Genomic DNA, 13,505 nt, shown 5'->3' on the forward strand with positions numbered 1-13,505 from the left:
ATTTAATAAAACAGGGAGAAGGCATTTAATTAATCAGCTGGAGAAAAATAATATTTTGAGTTTAATAATAGTCAGTAGCATTGTAGCACTCTCATCCTGTTTTTCATTGATTTGTTCGAGTAGGCTCCAGTAGCTTCTCCATCCTGATACTTGTTGTCACTGTTTTTGCATATCCAATACGCCATGAGGAGCTTGCCAGGCACTGACGTGCAGGCCAGATATTCTCAGTAGCTTGCTGGACTCTGAGAGGGACTGAGGAATCGAACCCAGCATGTGCAAGGCAAATGCTCTATCCTCTGTGCTATTACTCCAGTCAGTATAATAGAAAATAAAACTAGTTTGGGTAATAATTTTTTTATAAATGAGCTATAAACTATGCTTGTAAAAATGCTAAATTTTTCATATAAGAAGGTAACTTTTTGTAGACCCCAACAGAAAAAGCTAATCATGAACTTCCTCACCCAATCATTAATTTATTGTCGCATAGAATCATTCATCAATATATTCCACCTTCCTTTATTCCATCATTTATGGGTCAGCAATTTAACACAAAGTGCCTGATGTTGTGGTACCATTGACTCTTAAGGGACCAGGTGATGCATTGCACCTTATCCTCTGTATTATTTATCTAGTCTATACAGTTCTTTCTAATGACATTTGGTACATCTTTCAATAAAATCTACACTTAATAAAATCAAATTTCTCAAGAAAAGTGAGCCAGATTAAGGGTGTAGATAAAAACTTTTTTTATAAGACCAAATTTTAGGGAGGAAATGGAGCTGATCTACCAAAATTACCTGGAAAATATTTGTTAAGCAATGTATATTTTTCCACTGAAACAAAGAATTTCTCTAATGAGAATTATAACAGAATTGCTGGGGGTGATAATAATGTTAAAACTCCAGAATGATTTCAGTATTTGTCTCTATGAAGAACTGTAGGATAAGATAAGGTACTAACATGATATTTAATGTCTACCAACAAGCTCCCTAGAGGTGACAAAGAGAAAAGATAACTGATAGAATATACAATAAAGAAAAGAGCATTCATCAAATATCTCAAATATATTTAGAAATTAATAAACCATTACTAGAAAGAAAATACTCCTGCTTCCTTCTTTCCTTCTTCCATTTCTTCTTTTTCTTCCTCCTTCCTTTTTTCCTTCCTTATTTTCTTCCTTATTTCCCTTTACTAAGGTCCTCTTGCTGCCAGTTTGCGGGTCTGGGAGAATACAGGACTGATAGTTTGGAGCTTGGCTTGACAGCTCAGTGACTTGACCTGGCCCTGCTAAGGGGTCAACAGGGCGACAGTAAGTGATGCTGAGGTGGAGGCATGGAGCTCAGAATTTAATCCATGCTAGAAATGTGCAATTTGTGTGCAGCACATACCTGCCACTTTATCTTCTTTTGAAATATTTTCTGTTGGTTTTGGGTCACACTTGACTGTGCTTAGGGCTTACTTCTGGCTTCGAAATCGGACCACTCCTAGTGTGGCTTGAGGCTCCCATATGGCATGCCAGGGTTGAACCCAGGTTGGCCATATGCAAGGCAAGTGCCATACCTACTGTGATATATCTCTCAGGTCCCTTCTTTTTGAATTTTTAACTTTATAACTTTTATCACCCTACTTGTTAAAAAAGCAGAGAGAAAAATCCAACCCACAAAGGTCTAACAAACATCCTGATTTAATCACTATGATTTTGCTGTTTAATTTGTCCAATTTCCCTAAAACATGATAAAGTATAAGACTATGACTTGGCACTAATTCATCTATAATATTTTTAGATATATTCATAAAAAGAAACCACTTTCCTATGAAACTCAAATACTATTTTCCAAACCAATAAAATCAATCATAATTTTCATCAAACACACAGCTATATTTAATTTTAATTATTGTATTAAAGTTGTATCCATAATCAAATAAAGTAATTTGTATGAGTTTGGATTCATATTCTGTGGGCTTATCGAAATACCAGGACTTTTGAGAAATAGGAATTATTAACCTATGTAGGAATCCCTTAAACCTAATAAATATGGCAATGGTTTCTAAACCCTTTAGAAGATAATTGAGATTCTGTGGTCTACACTGCTGTTAATAATGTTTATACTGCTCTTGCACATAATTCTGGCACCAATATTGCAGTTTGTCACCTGTCCCAACTCAATTATGTGGATCTGTTCTACCATTATGTGACCTTTGGTTGTGTGTCAATACCTTGCTGTGTATTTTTAAGTTGTTCAACTCTTTTTAAAGGAGGCTGTATGGAAACTATCATCTTGAACATTTGTTTCTTAAAACAATACAAATTGTGTCTTTTCCTATAGCTCATAAATTTTACCTCAGAAAGACAAATAAAAATTAATGTAATTCTAACAAAATATTATTTCTTATCACCATCATCTCGAAAGTCACAAGACTCCTTTTTGCTTGATCCTTTACACAATGTGTATAACTGATTTCTGTTACCGTAGAAATGTTTGTTTAGTTTTTATTTTCATAGCACATGGTGGCACACAGAACGCATTTTTGGTATCTAACTTCAAAAACAATTCAAGGTGTTTCTTCTGGGACCTTTCCCGTTTATTTTATTGCATATACAATCATTTATTTTATTTTCTACTTTTCCCTCTCTTGATGTCATTGCAATGACAGAGGTGGTACGTAAGCTTGGTTGTGGTGCTCATACATTTGTTTGTGTACTTCCCAAGGGTAAAAGTTTTTCATTTTTTTTTCTTTTTGGGTCACACCCGGCGATGCACAGGGGTTACTCCTGGCTCTGCACTCAGGAATTACTCCTGGTGGCAGTGCTCAGGGGACCATATGGGATGCTGGGATTTGATCCCGAATCGGCCATGTGCAAGGCAAATGCCCTACCGCTATGCTATCGCTCCAGCCCCACGGGTAAAAGTTTTTCGTTGTGGTTGAGGAGAGTGTGTCTGGAAGTCGCTTCTGACTCCCAGGATCTCAGAAAGCAGAGCTACCAGCTAGAAAGAGTAAAGTTTTTAAGTTGGAATTCAGTGCATATGGGCAGCACTACTGGAATGCTCAGCTTCACGAGCAGTTTCACAATTGCAAGACAAGTGGTTCATCTCCTGACACTTCTTTTTATTGTTGTCTTGTCTTTCCTTGAGGAATATACCACAATTTCTATTTCATGATGGATCTGTGAGTTCCTATGAGTTTTTCGCTCTTATTATCAAAGCTTCTGAGAAGTTTTATGGATATGCATTTGCATCTACCTTGATTAAGTGCCAATGAATAGAGCCAAGTAGTGTGTGTTTAATATAGCAAAGAATTGCAATCAACACTCCCCTACCCCCAGTTTTGAAATCATTTCATATTCACACCTATTGGTTATGCCAACCATATTGATTTTAATCATCAGTGCATAATAGCACTTCAGTGGTGTGGTGCTAAAATATTTTTTCCATTTTCTTTAAACACCATGATATACATAGTTGTTCATGATACATTTATAACAGACATTTTATATTCCAACCCAATCCCACTTTCCCACTTCCACTGTGACCATCCCTCTACCATTTTCTCTTTACCCTTCAAATAATGTCACCATTTTCTGTACTATCCTTCAAGACTGCCCCCATAGCAGGCACAAAATAATTCATTTTACACTGCTTATTACCACAAAGTAACTTATGGAATTATCAAAATAAATTTTCAGTAAAAGAAAATTCGTGAAAATTGTTATGCCTTACCATGGGGACATTAAGTCCTTGGCTGAGGGTTTACTAAGCTGTTGTTGCTAGTTGAGCCTCCTATATTAATGGCTTTGTTAATAGAGTTTAGTTGACTTCTATGTTACATTCCCACCCTATCTGGTGAGCTCCTCCTGGGATTGTAACTACTGCAGTTTGGATATGACTTGCATGTACAAATAGGGCCCCATGCTCCAGAAGCTCCAGAATATTTAACTGGTCATGGCTTGCATAGTGATGTTGGAATATAGGTCTGGCTGCTATGGCTTCTGAAGTCGAGGCAGGTGAGTGGAACTTGCCCACCCCTACTCTGAGAAGGTTTTGGCTAGAGTTTTCAGGCAAAAAACAAAAAACCAACAAACCCCATGTGTACCAGGAATTTCCAGCAGTTTGGCCTCTTTGTGAAGCTCAGTCATGAGACGGTGGAGTCCAGCCACATGCATGGTGAGAGTTGTTGTAGTTTGAGTGCAGCTGATGGGGCTTCTGCAGGGTGGGAACTTGGCCCACCCACTTCCTAACACCATCCCAGAGGTCTCAGCTAGGCCTGGTGTGTCCAAAAATATTTTGTGGCTAATTGATCTCATTTGAGATTCAATCAGGAGTTTCTGAAACAGGGTTGATAGATGAGCTTACATGACAATGGTGGTGGAATCTGAACATATTTTTCTGTATTTTCTTTTGAATTATATTATACTGGGTTCATTTTATTGGGTCATATATATTTGATTATCTAGCTAAAAAGAATTCTTTATAGATTCCGTGTATAGTCATTCCAGTTAAATATTATCTTAGAGTTTGCAGCTTATACTTTTTGTGAGAGGAGCAGAGGGAGTTGGTTCACACGCAGTGATGTTCAGGGGTTACTCTTGGCTCTAGACTCAGGGATTATTCCTGTCAATGCTCAGGGGACTAAATGGGATGTCAGGATTAAAATTCTGGTTGACCAGGTGCAAGGCATGCACCCTACCCACTATACTATCTCTTTGTCTCTCATGGCTTATACTTTTGCTTAAAAACATTCTTTTAAGACCAAAGGTCATGAACTAAAAGACCTATGGCTTTTTACATCTCTTTTTTAATTATTAATGCTTTTGATGCCCAGAAAATACATGTCTAGAGAAGATTATTAGGGTACTCTCTTTTGATATTTCTGGGTGTGTAATTTAATATTATCACAGATTTATGATTCACTTCAGAATAAATTCTGCTTGTGATTTATGATTTAGAAGTCAGTGCTTCTTTTTTCCTTCAAATTTATATTATAATGCTTCCATACTGTTTAAAAGACAAATTGATTTTCCTACCAAACAACCAAGATTGGGGCTGGAGTGATAGCACAGTGGGTAGGGGCATAGCGCATTTGCTTAGTGCTCGGCCAACTTGGGTTCGATTCCCAGCATCCCATATAGTCCTCTGAGCACCTGAGCACCGCCAAGGATAATTCTTGAGTGCAGAGCCAGAAGTGCCCCCTGTGCAGTGCCATGTGTGACCCAAAAAGCAAAACAAACAAACAAAAAATAATCAAATAACCAAGCTAGATTTTCTAAGATATCAATTGACCAAATATGTACATATATCTATCTAGAATTTTTATATTCTATAAATTTATCCAATCATAATAAAGTATATCTTGAATAATGTAGATTTATAGCAAAACTTTAAATCAATCTCTATAGACCCTCTACACATGTTAAAATTTTGTTGAGTATTCTAGATTGTTTTTCTAAATTTTAGAATATTCTTATCAGGCTCTGATAAAAAGCTACTCCAAGTGTGACTGGAATAGCATTGAATTAACAAAACTATTTAGAAATAATGGATGTCATAAAAACATCAAATATTAAATTAATAGTCATCATTCATGTCCTTATTTGTTAGGTTTTTCATAATTTCTCTCTGTGGTATGTTTTGATTTTCATTGTAGGGTTCTTCTACACTTTTCATTGCATGCATTTCTAATTAATTTTTATTTTGATTCTAGTTATAAGAAACATTTAAAATTCACTGCCCTAATTATTTGTTTATAATTTAGAAACAAATTATTTTGTATTTATTTTGTATTTTAAACTTGCATCCTGAGTGGTTGACTAATTCACATTAAATTTGGTAGCTGATTTATATATTTCCCAAATGTTCCATGTTATTAGTAAACACAAGTATATTTCTGTCTGTGTGCATTTTACCTTTAATTTTTTCATTATCTTAAGTTACATATGTCTTACTTACATCAAACATAGCTATAAGTTCACTCAATATGAATTAAATACACGTAAAGAAATACTTTTGACATGTTCTTAATCTTAGGAAAGATTTATAGTGCATTAGAGCATTAAGTGTGAAAATTTGTTTTTAATATCTACTTTAATGAATTAAAGTTGTTAACATAGATTAACCTTAATTTATGCCAAATGTTTTTTGTACATTTGTGTGATATAAACATACATTTTATGTTCCAAATCGACACATTATATTCATTTTAAACATTGATCAAAGCATACTTAGAGGGAAAATGCCACTTCGTAAAAACATTAACTTTTTATATGCCATTCAGTTAGATTTGATAATGCTTTATAGTTAAGTTTATTATTTTAGAGAAGCATTTTAATTTGTTTGCTCAGGGATCACTCCTGTGGGTTCTTTGGGAACATATGTGGTGTCTGGATACAAACAAGGGTCATGCATGCAAGAACCTATCACAGTTTTTCTGCTGCTGCACGGGCGTGATCCCAGAGGCCAACTAAGCTACTTTGGACACCAGCAGCTCACAGAAATACCTCTAGACTGTGAACTGAGCCACTGCCCCATGCGGCGCCCGGGGGGGAAGGGCTTCTCTCTCTCAACCCTTCTTTCTGGGCACAACATGGCGATCACCACTTTTTGAGCACAAAATGGAGGTACCAGCCGGCTGCTGTGGGAGATCCCGGGGGGTGGGGGGTACCGGTCCTGCCCTCCGCTGAGATTTAAGCGCAGCGGCCACATGTGTGTGGCCTTTCCGCTGATGCATGAACATGATCCCAGAGGCCAAATAAACTACTTTGAACACCAGCAGCTCGCAGAAATGCCTCTGAACTGTGAACTGAGCCACTGCCCCATGCAACGCCAGGGGGGTTGGGTTTCTCTCTCCAGGCTTTTCCATCTTATGAGCACCACAAAAGGGAAGTAAAAGCTTGTAGTGATGCAATTTCTGGCAGATTTTTCCCTGGACTTTGTATAGAAATTCAAAACCGTGTGGCCGCGATCTAATATCTCTTAATTGTCAGCAATGTGAAACGGTTTCTTTTTAGCAGGTCTGACTTTGGGGGGAAACTCCAAACAATAATAGTGAGATTTTTGTTGAAATATTGAAGGTAATCAAAGTAGCAGCCATGTCTCTAGACTGTGAACTAAGCCATAGCCCCACGCCAGCCGAGGAGAGGAAATATCATTCTTTCTCGGTTTTTTTCCCTTTTGAGGGAGAAGCGGCGTGGCATCCGCCATATTATGAGGTCTATTAAGCAGGTACAAACTTGGTGGCGCGGGAAGGAGAGTTATGTACTTGGAACAGCGGAACACTTAGGCAGTCTCGGGCCGGGGCCAATACCGGCTGGCACTCCGCCAAGATTCCACCTGGGCGGCCAAACTTTTGTGTGGCTTCTTTGCTTCTGATTGACCAGGATCCGGAGGCCAACTAGACTACTTTTGGTCCCAGAAACTGCTTGCAGCCATGTCTCTAGACTGTGAACTAAGCCATAGCCCCACACTGGCTGAGGAGGGAAAATATCCTTCTTTCTCGGTTTTTTTTTTCCCTTTTCGGGGAGAAGCAGCGTGGCATCCACCATATTATGAGAACTATTAAGCAGGCACGAATTTGGTGGTGAAGGAAGGGGAAAAATGAGTTATGTACTTGGAACAGCGGGACTTCATACTTCTTCATTCTCAACAATGGAAAACTAATTATCAAATGCTTCCTTGGCAGTAGGGCTCTCTTTTTTGGGGGGAAACTCCAACAACAATAGTGAGTTTTGTGTTGAAATATGAAATGTAATCAAGATAAAGAGAAAATGAAGTGAAATTTATCAGTTACGCAGGCGAGGGTGGGGGGTGGGGGGTGGGAGGTATACTGGGGTTTTTGGTGGTGGAATATGGGCACTGGTGAAGGGATGGGTGTTTGAGTATTGTAGAACTGAGACATAAGCCTGAGAACTTTGTAACTTTCCACATGGTGATTCAATAAAATAAATAATTAAAAAAAACCCTATCACAGCATTTTTAGAATATACAGCTGAGCAGACAGCAGAGATTTCCAAGATCTGCACCCCTTCACTTAGGCATAACCTCCTCATTAGCAAACTCTCTCCTACACTGACAGTTACTCAAAGTCCTAAATTGACATTTGGGTTCACTCTTTATGGAAAACATTCTGAGTTTGGACAAATGTACTATCACCACTATAGTATTATTCAGAGTTTTGCTCCCACTTCTTGAAAAATCTAGGCTGATTAGCCTATTCATCCTTTCCTTCATTCTAAGGTTGGACAATGACTCTTTTTTTTTTTACTGTTTCTATTTTGTCTTTTAGAAAATGTAATATATTTGAGGTCACACAGTAACTAGCAATTCAAATTCACTGATTTTCCTTGAAAACGTTTCCTCTATGTCTTTTTATAACCTGATATCTCTTTTGTTTTAATCTCAGCACCAGTTTGTCTGGAATAATCATAATTTATTCATTTACAGGAACATTTTCCTCGCTTCCATGTTTGGGATTTGAAGTTAAGGTTGATCTGTGTACATGTTTCTGTCAATATAAATGTTCAGTCCATTTAGGTAAATATCAAGGAGTCTGGTGACTGAATTGAGTTTGGTAAGATTATGTCTAATTTTCTAAGGAGGCACCAGCTCTTCCACAATGGCTGTGCCATTTTGCATTCCTATCAGAATGGACAAAAAGCAAGCATATCTAGGTTTTATGTTACAATTTTGAGAGGGAATTTTTGTCACTGTAGTTCAACTAGGACAGTCCAGAGATACTGTTTGTATTAACTAACTGAATGATCTTAAGCAAGTCATTTAATCTCTTTGGTACTCAACTTTCTTCCATAGATGACAAGGTTTAATTAACATAAGTTTAAATTAACATTAAATACAAATTTCATGGGCTGGAGCTGTAGCACAGCAGGTAGGGCGTTTGCTTGTAAGCAGCCAACCCGGGTTTGATTCCTTTGCCCCTCTCGGAGAGCCCGGCAAGTTACCGATAGTATCTCACTCACACACACGGCAAAGCCTGGCAAGCTACCCGGGGCATATTCGATATCCAAAAAACAGTAACAAGTCTCACAATGGAGACATTACTGGTGCCACTCGAGCAAATCGATGAGCAACGGGATGATAGTGATGACAGTGATACAGTGACCAGAACGGATAAAGATTTCTGTTGGTCTACCTCCTGGTGAGCATTTGATATTTCCAGTATTCTGGATTTTGACCATCCTGATAGATCTGACACGATATCTCATGCTGGTTTTAACTTACATTCACAGATAACGTTTTATGTGATATATTTTTCAATGCTTATTTTAGATCTGTGTATCATTATTGGTTGACATGTTTGTTAAAGATCTTTTGCTAATAGTTAAGCAGTGGGAAAAGGCCACATAGGAGACAGTTAGAGGGTGAATTAGAAAATAAGGATTGTGGAAATCTCTTGTACATTTTGGTGCAGTAAAAGTGAAATTTTTTTATACCCAAACTATAAAAATTAACATTATTGCAACCATGCTACCTAAACTACAATGAAACAAAACACACAAACAGAAAACAAATAAAATCTCAGAGCACCCACACAGAGCACTGTAGCACTGTCGTCCCAGCTTGAGTGGGCACCAGTCTCTCCATTGTGAGACTTGTTTTTACTGTTTTAGGCATATTTGATATGCCACGTGTAGCTTGCCAGGCACTGCCATGAGGGCAGATTACTCTCGGTAGCTTGCTGGGCTCTTTGAGAGGGACGGAGGTATGGAACCCGTGTCGCCCGCATGCAAGGCTAACACCCTACCTGCTGTGCTATTGCTCCAGTCCTGACTCACATAAAATTGTTTTGGCCCAATTTATAAATCAAATTGTTTATTTTATTGATGTCGGATTAAAAAATATTAAAGCATTGTGATTTACAGTTATTCATAGTTGACAAAGGACTAGGTGAAAAATTGCCATATCTAGTGATTCTCAGGGTTTATTCCTGCTTATGTGCTCAGGGACCAGTTCTGGTGTTGCTGGGGAAATATACGTGGTGTTGGGAATATAATATTGCAAGGTAAGCCTTCATTCTTGTGTCTTTCTCCAGTCTCCATTAATTTATTTTTTTGCTCTTTGATTTTGGTTTGTTTATCATATGTGGACATTCCAGTAATTCAACAGTATTGTTCCAAAATTAAATATTTTTTCAGAATTTTACATTTGGTCTTTTGTCAAATATCAGTTAAATATATTTATCTGAATTTGTTTTGGATTCTTAATTTTGTTCCAATGATCTATTTGCCATTATTTACCCAGCACCACACTGTTTTATTACTTTAGAGCTGATTTTAAAGTTAGATAGCAACTTGACTTTGATCAATCTTAAGTGTGTATAGACTATTATAGGTATTTTAATACTACAAATAAACTTTACAACTAACTTACCAATAACCCCAAAATATCTGGCTGGTCTATTGATTGGGATAGTTTTAAATCTACAATTCTATTTGAGAAAAAACTGATATCTTCATTGTAATATTTCAATCAAGGAGGATGGAACATCTTAATTTTTAAAATTGATTTCTTGTATTAGAGTTTTCTACTAATGGATCTTTAGATATTTTGTAGATTTGTGCCTGAATGTTTCATTTGGAAGGAGTGATAATATAAATGCTATTGTGTTTTCAATTTACAATTCCACGTGTTACTTTCTGTTACATTGCAAAGCAAACAGCTTTTGTACATTACCTTCCTTGTATTCTTCAGTCTTGCTATGTTCACTTATAATAGACTCAGGAGCTCTTTATTGAAACTTTAAAATTTTCAATAAAGAACATAGAATCTGGGAAAAAAGAACCATGTTCCATCTTCCTTTCTAACTTTCCTTGTGTAGGGGCCATGTTAATCTTTTCTATATAGTTCCAATTTTAGTATACATGCTGAAGAGAGCATCAATTTGCCCACCTTCCATATGCTTTTTTAGTTTGTTTGGTTTTTGTTTGGGGGCTAAACCCAGCAATGCTCAAGAAATTACCATTGGCAGTGCTTGAGAGATCATATGTGAAGCCTGGGTTCGAACCTCGGTCTCCCACATGTATAGGTAAATACCATACCTGCTGGACTATGGCTCCCATCCTCCTGTGCTCTTTTGATTTACTTTTTTGGCTTTCAGAATGATGTTGAAAGTACTGTGTTTTCTGAGATGTCAATTCCATTTCAGGTTTTCCTTGTCCAGCAGCGTTTTTTTTGTTGTTGTTGTTTATTTTTTTGTTTTGCCAAAGTTGCTACTTAGTTATTTCTGTATTCACCTATTGGTTCATTTAAATTGGGGACAGTGATTTGTCACTGATTCACCTTACTTCTTTTACAGATCAAAGAGTAGTGGTTCCTTTTGTTTTGAACAGACATTTGTTTTTACCATGGAAAGGCAACATCAGAACTTCTTACATGCTCTTAGAAATCAGAACTCCCAAGTCTGATGCAATTTTGATAAGGACTTTTCATTTTATACTTAGGATCAATAAGTGAAACTAAGATCAGGTAAAGAAAAATAGTTTAATTTTAATTATCCTCATGTTCAAAAGTCTTGATGGATTTTTTTAAGTTAAGTGTTCTGAAGTACTCATGATATTCCCTTTTGACATTCTTTGTCATCTGTAGGATTGTACCAGTATTTTCTTTGTAATTCCTTATTAAATATTTGTATATTTTTTGAAAATTTCACTAGGAATTTTTAATTTTATTTACCTGCTTAGAGTGCGTATTAGATATTGATCTAAAGTTTTACTTTGTTATTTCTTTGTCTCTTCTCTTTAATATTTACTGTCTTCTACTTGATTTTTATTGTTGTTTTGTTTTCTGGGCCAGAGCCAGTGACATAGGGATTTATTTCTGGGTCTGTGCTCAGGGATCATTCCTGGTGGGGCCTGGTGACCATAAGGGATACAAGGATTTAGCCTGGGTCAGATATGTGCAAGACAAGTGCCCAACCTGCTGTACTATCTCTCTGCCCCCCCAGATTAATTTGTTTTTCATCCTAAGTTAATGAGAAAATAGATCATTTAAATATATCTTATTTCTAGAGGTATTTAAAGGTGTACATGTTTCAGATTTGAGGGTAAGTAGTGTTTATTTTAACAGCAGAGAAATAATTTATATGTATCTTCTGATTTCTTCTTAGATGTAAAAGTATTTAGGAATGAACCACCTGATTTGGGAATATGTATAATTTTTGATATTTAACTGGTTTTACTTGTGACTAAATTCTGGTATGGTTGAGAAAGGCGCATATCATGTATTTATCAGTCCTTGGTAATCCACCATCAGGTGTGGATTCACAGCTCAGCATTGAGTTTATCTCAGTGACTTTTCCAAGTGCACTTGAGGAACTGTTTTCCATGTTGATTCATGTTTGTTTCGCTGCCTATAATGTCAGATTTCTCTTCACATTCAAATAATCAATAGGTTTTACTGAAATTGGTGCAAATTTTCCTAGAAACCTTCTGAAAAGAAAAAAATCAAAATCCAAAACTGTGCGTAAGTTTTTTGGAGTAATGTCCCAAACTTCTGTCAATTATTTCTTCATGCATTTCAGACCTTTGTTATGAATTGCACACACATTTAGAATTTAAGATTCATTACTCTGCAAGTAACATTGCAGAGTAATCTCAGGCATTACATTTTGTCTTGTATTTTATTAGTTCTGCATTTATCATAGCCATAACTGTATCACTGTCATCCTGTTGTTCATCAATTTACTCAAGTAGGCGACAGTAATGTCTCCATCCGTCCCAGCCCTGAGATTTAAGCAGCCTATCCTTGCTCATTTTTCCCAACGATTGGAGGCTATTTTCAGGGTCATGGGAATGAGACTTGTTATTTGTTGCTGTATTTGGCATATCAAATACACCACAAGGAGCTTGTCAGGCTCTTCCATGCAGACAGGATATTTTTGGTAGCTTGCTGGGCTCTTAGATATATATATATACATTTATATATACATATATATATATATATATATATATATATATATAACTTGTCATCCCGTTAATCCTCAATTTGCTTAAGCGGGCACCAGTAACATCCCCTCCATTTGTCCCTGTCGCATGCTAGTGTAACCCAATGATATCTGCTCGCTTGAGGAACAGGAAGAGCCTTAAATCATTCATTCAGGGTTTTGATGAAGAAGTCTGACCATCTCCTTGGTGGGTGGTCATGAGGTCTTTTGACATCCCTTGGAATCCAATCGGTAACAGCTCTAGTCCATAGGTCGTCTCTGAATGGAATTATGTGTCCGGCCCATCTGATTTTCGACGCCTTGGCAAAAGAGACAGCGTCCCTGATTCTCTTTTTTTAAAAAAATTAATTTATTTTTTAATTAGTGAATAATAGTGAGGGTACATTACAGATTTATACATTTTAGTGTTCGTGTTTTCCTCATACAATGTTCGAGAACCCATACCTTCACCAGTGCCCATTCTTCACCACCAATAAACCCAGCCACCCTCCCACCCTCAATCCCATCTCCCCCCACCCAACCCTGCCTCTGTGGCAGGGTATTCCCTTTTGTTC

The 13,505-nt window shown here is 37.1% G+C and overlaps 1 non-coding gene across 1 annotated transcript; it reads right to left on the minus strand.

Annotated features, from left to right (window-relative positions):
* Positions 1 to 10,781: 10,781 nt before the first annotated feature.
* Positions 10,782 to 10,886, minus strand: LOC129401406 (U6 spliceosomal RNA). Its single transcript, XR_008628322.1, has one exon. It is a non-coding gene; the product is annotated as a U6 spliceosomal RNA (small nuclear RNA).
* Positions 10,887 to 13,505: the final 2,619 nt, after the last annotated feature.

The sequence above is a fragment of the Sorex araneus genome, chromosome 1 (assembly GCF_027595985.1).
Source record: "Sorex araneus isolate mSorAra2 chromosome 1, mSorAra2.pri, whole genome shotgun sequence".
Lineage (NCBI taxonomy): Eukaryota > Metazoa > Chordata > Mammalia > Eulipotyphla > Soricidae > Sorex > Sorex araneus.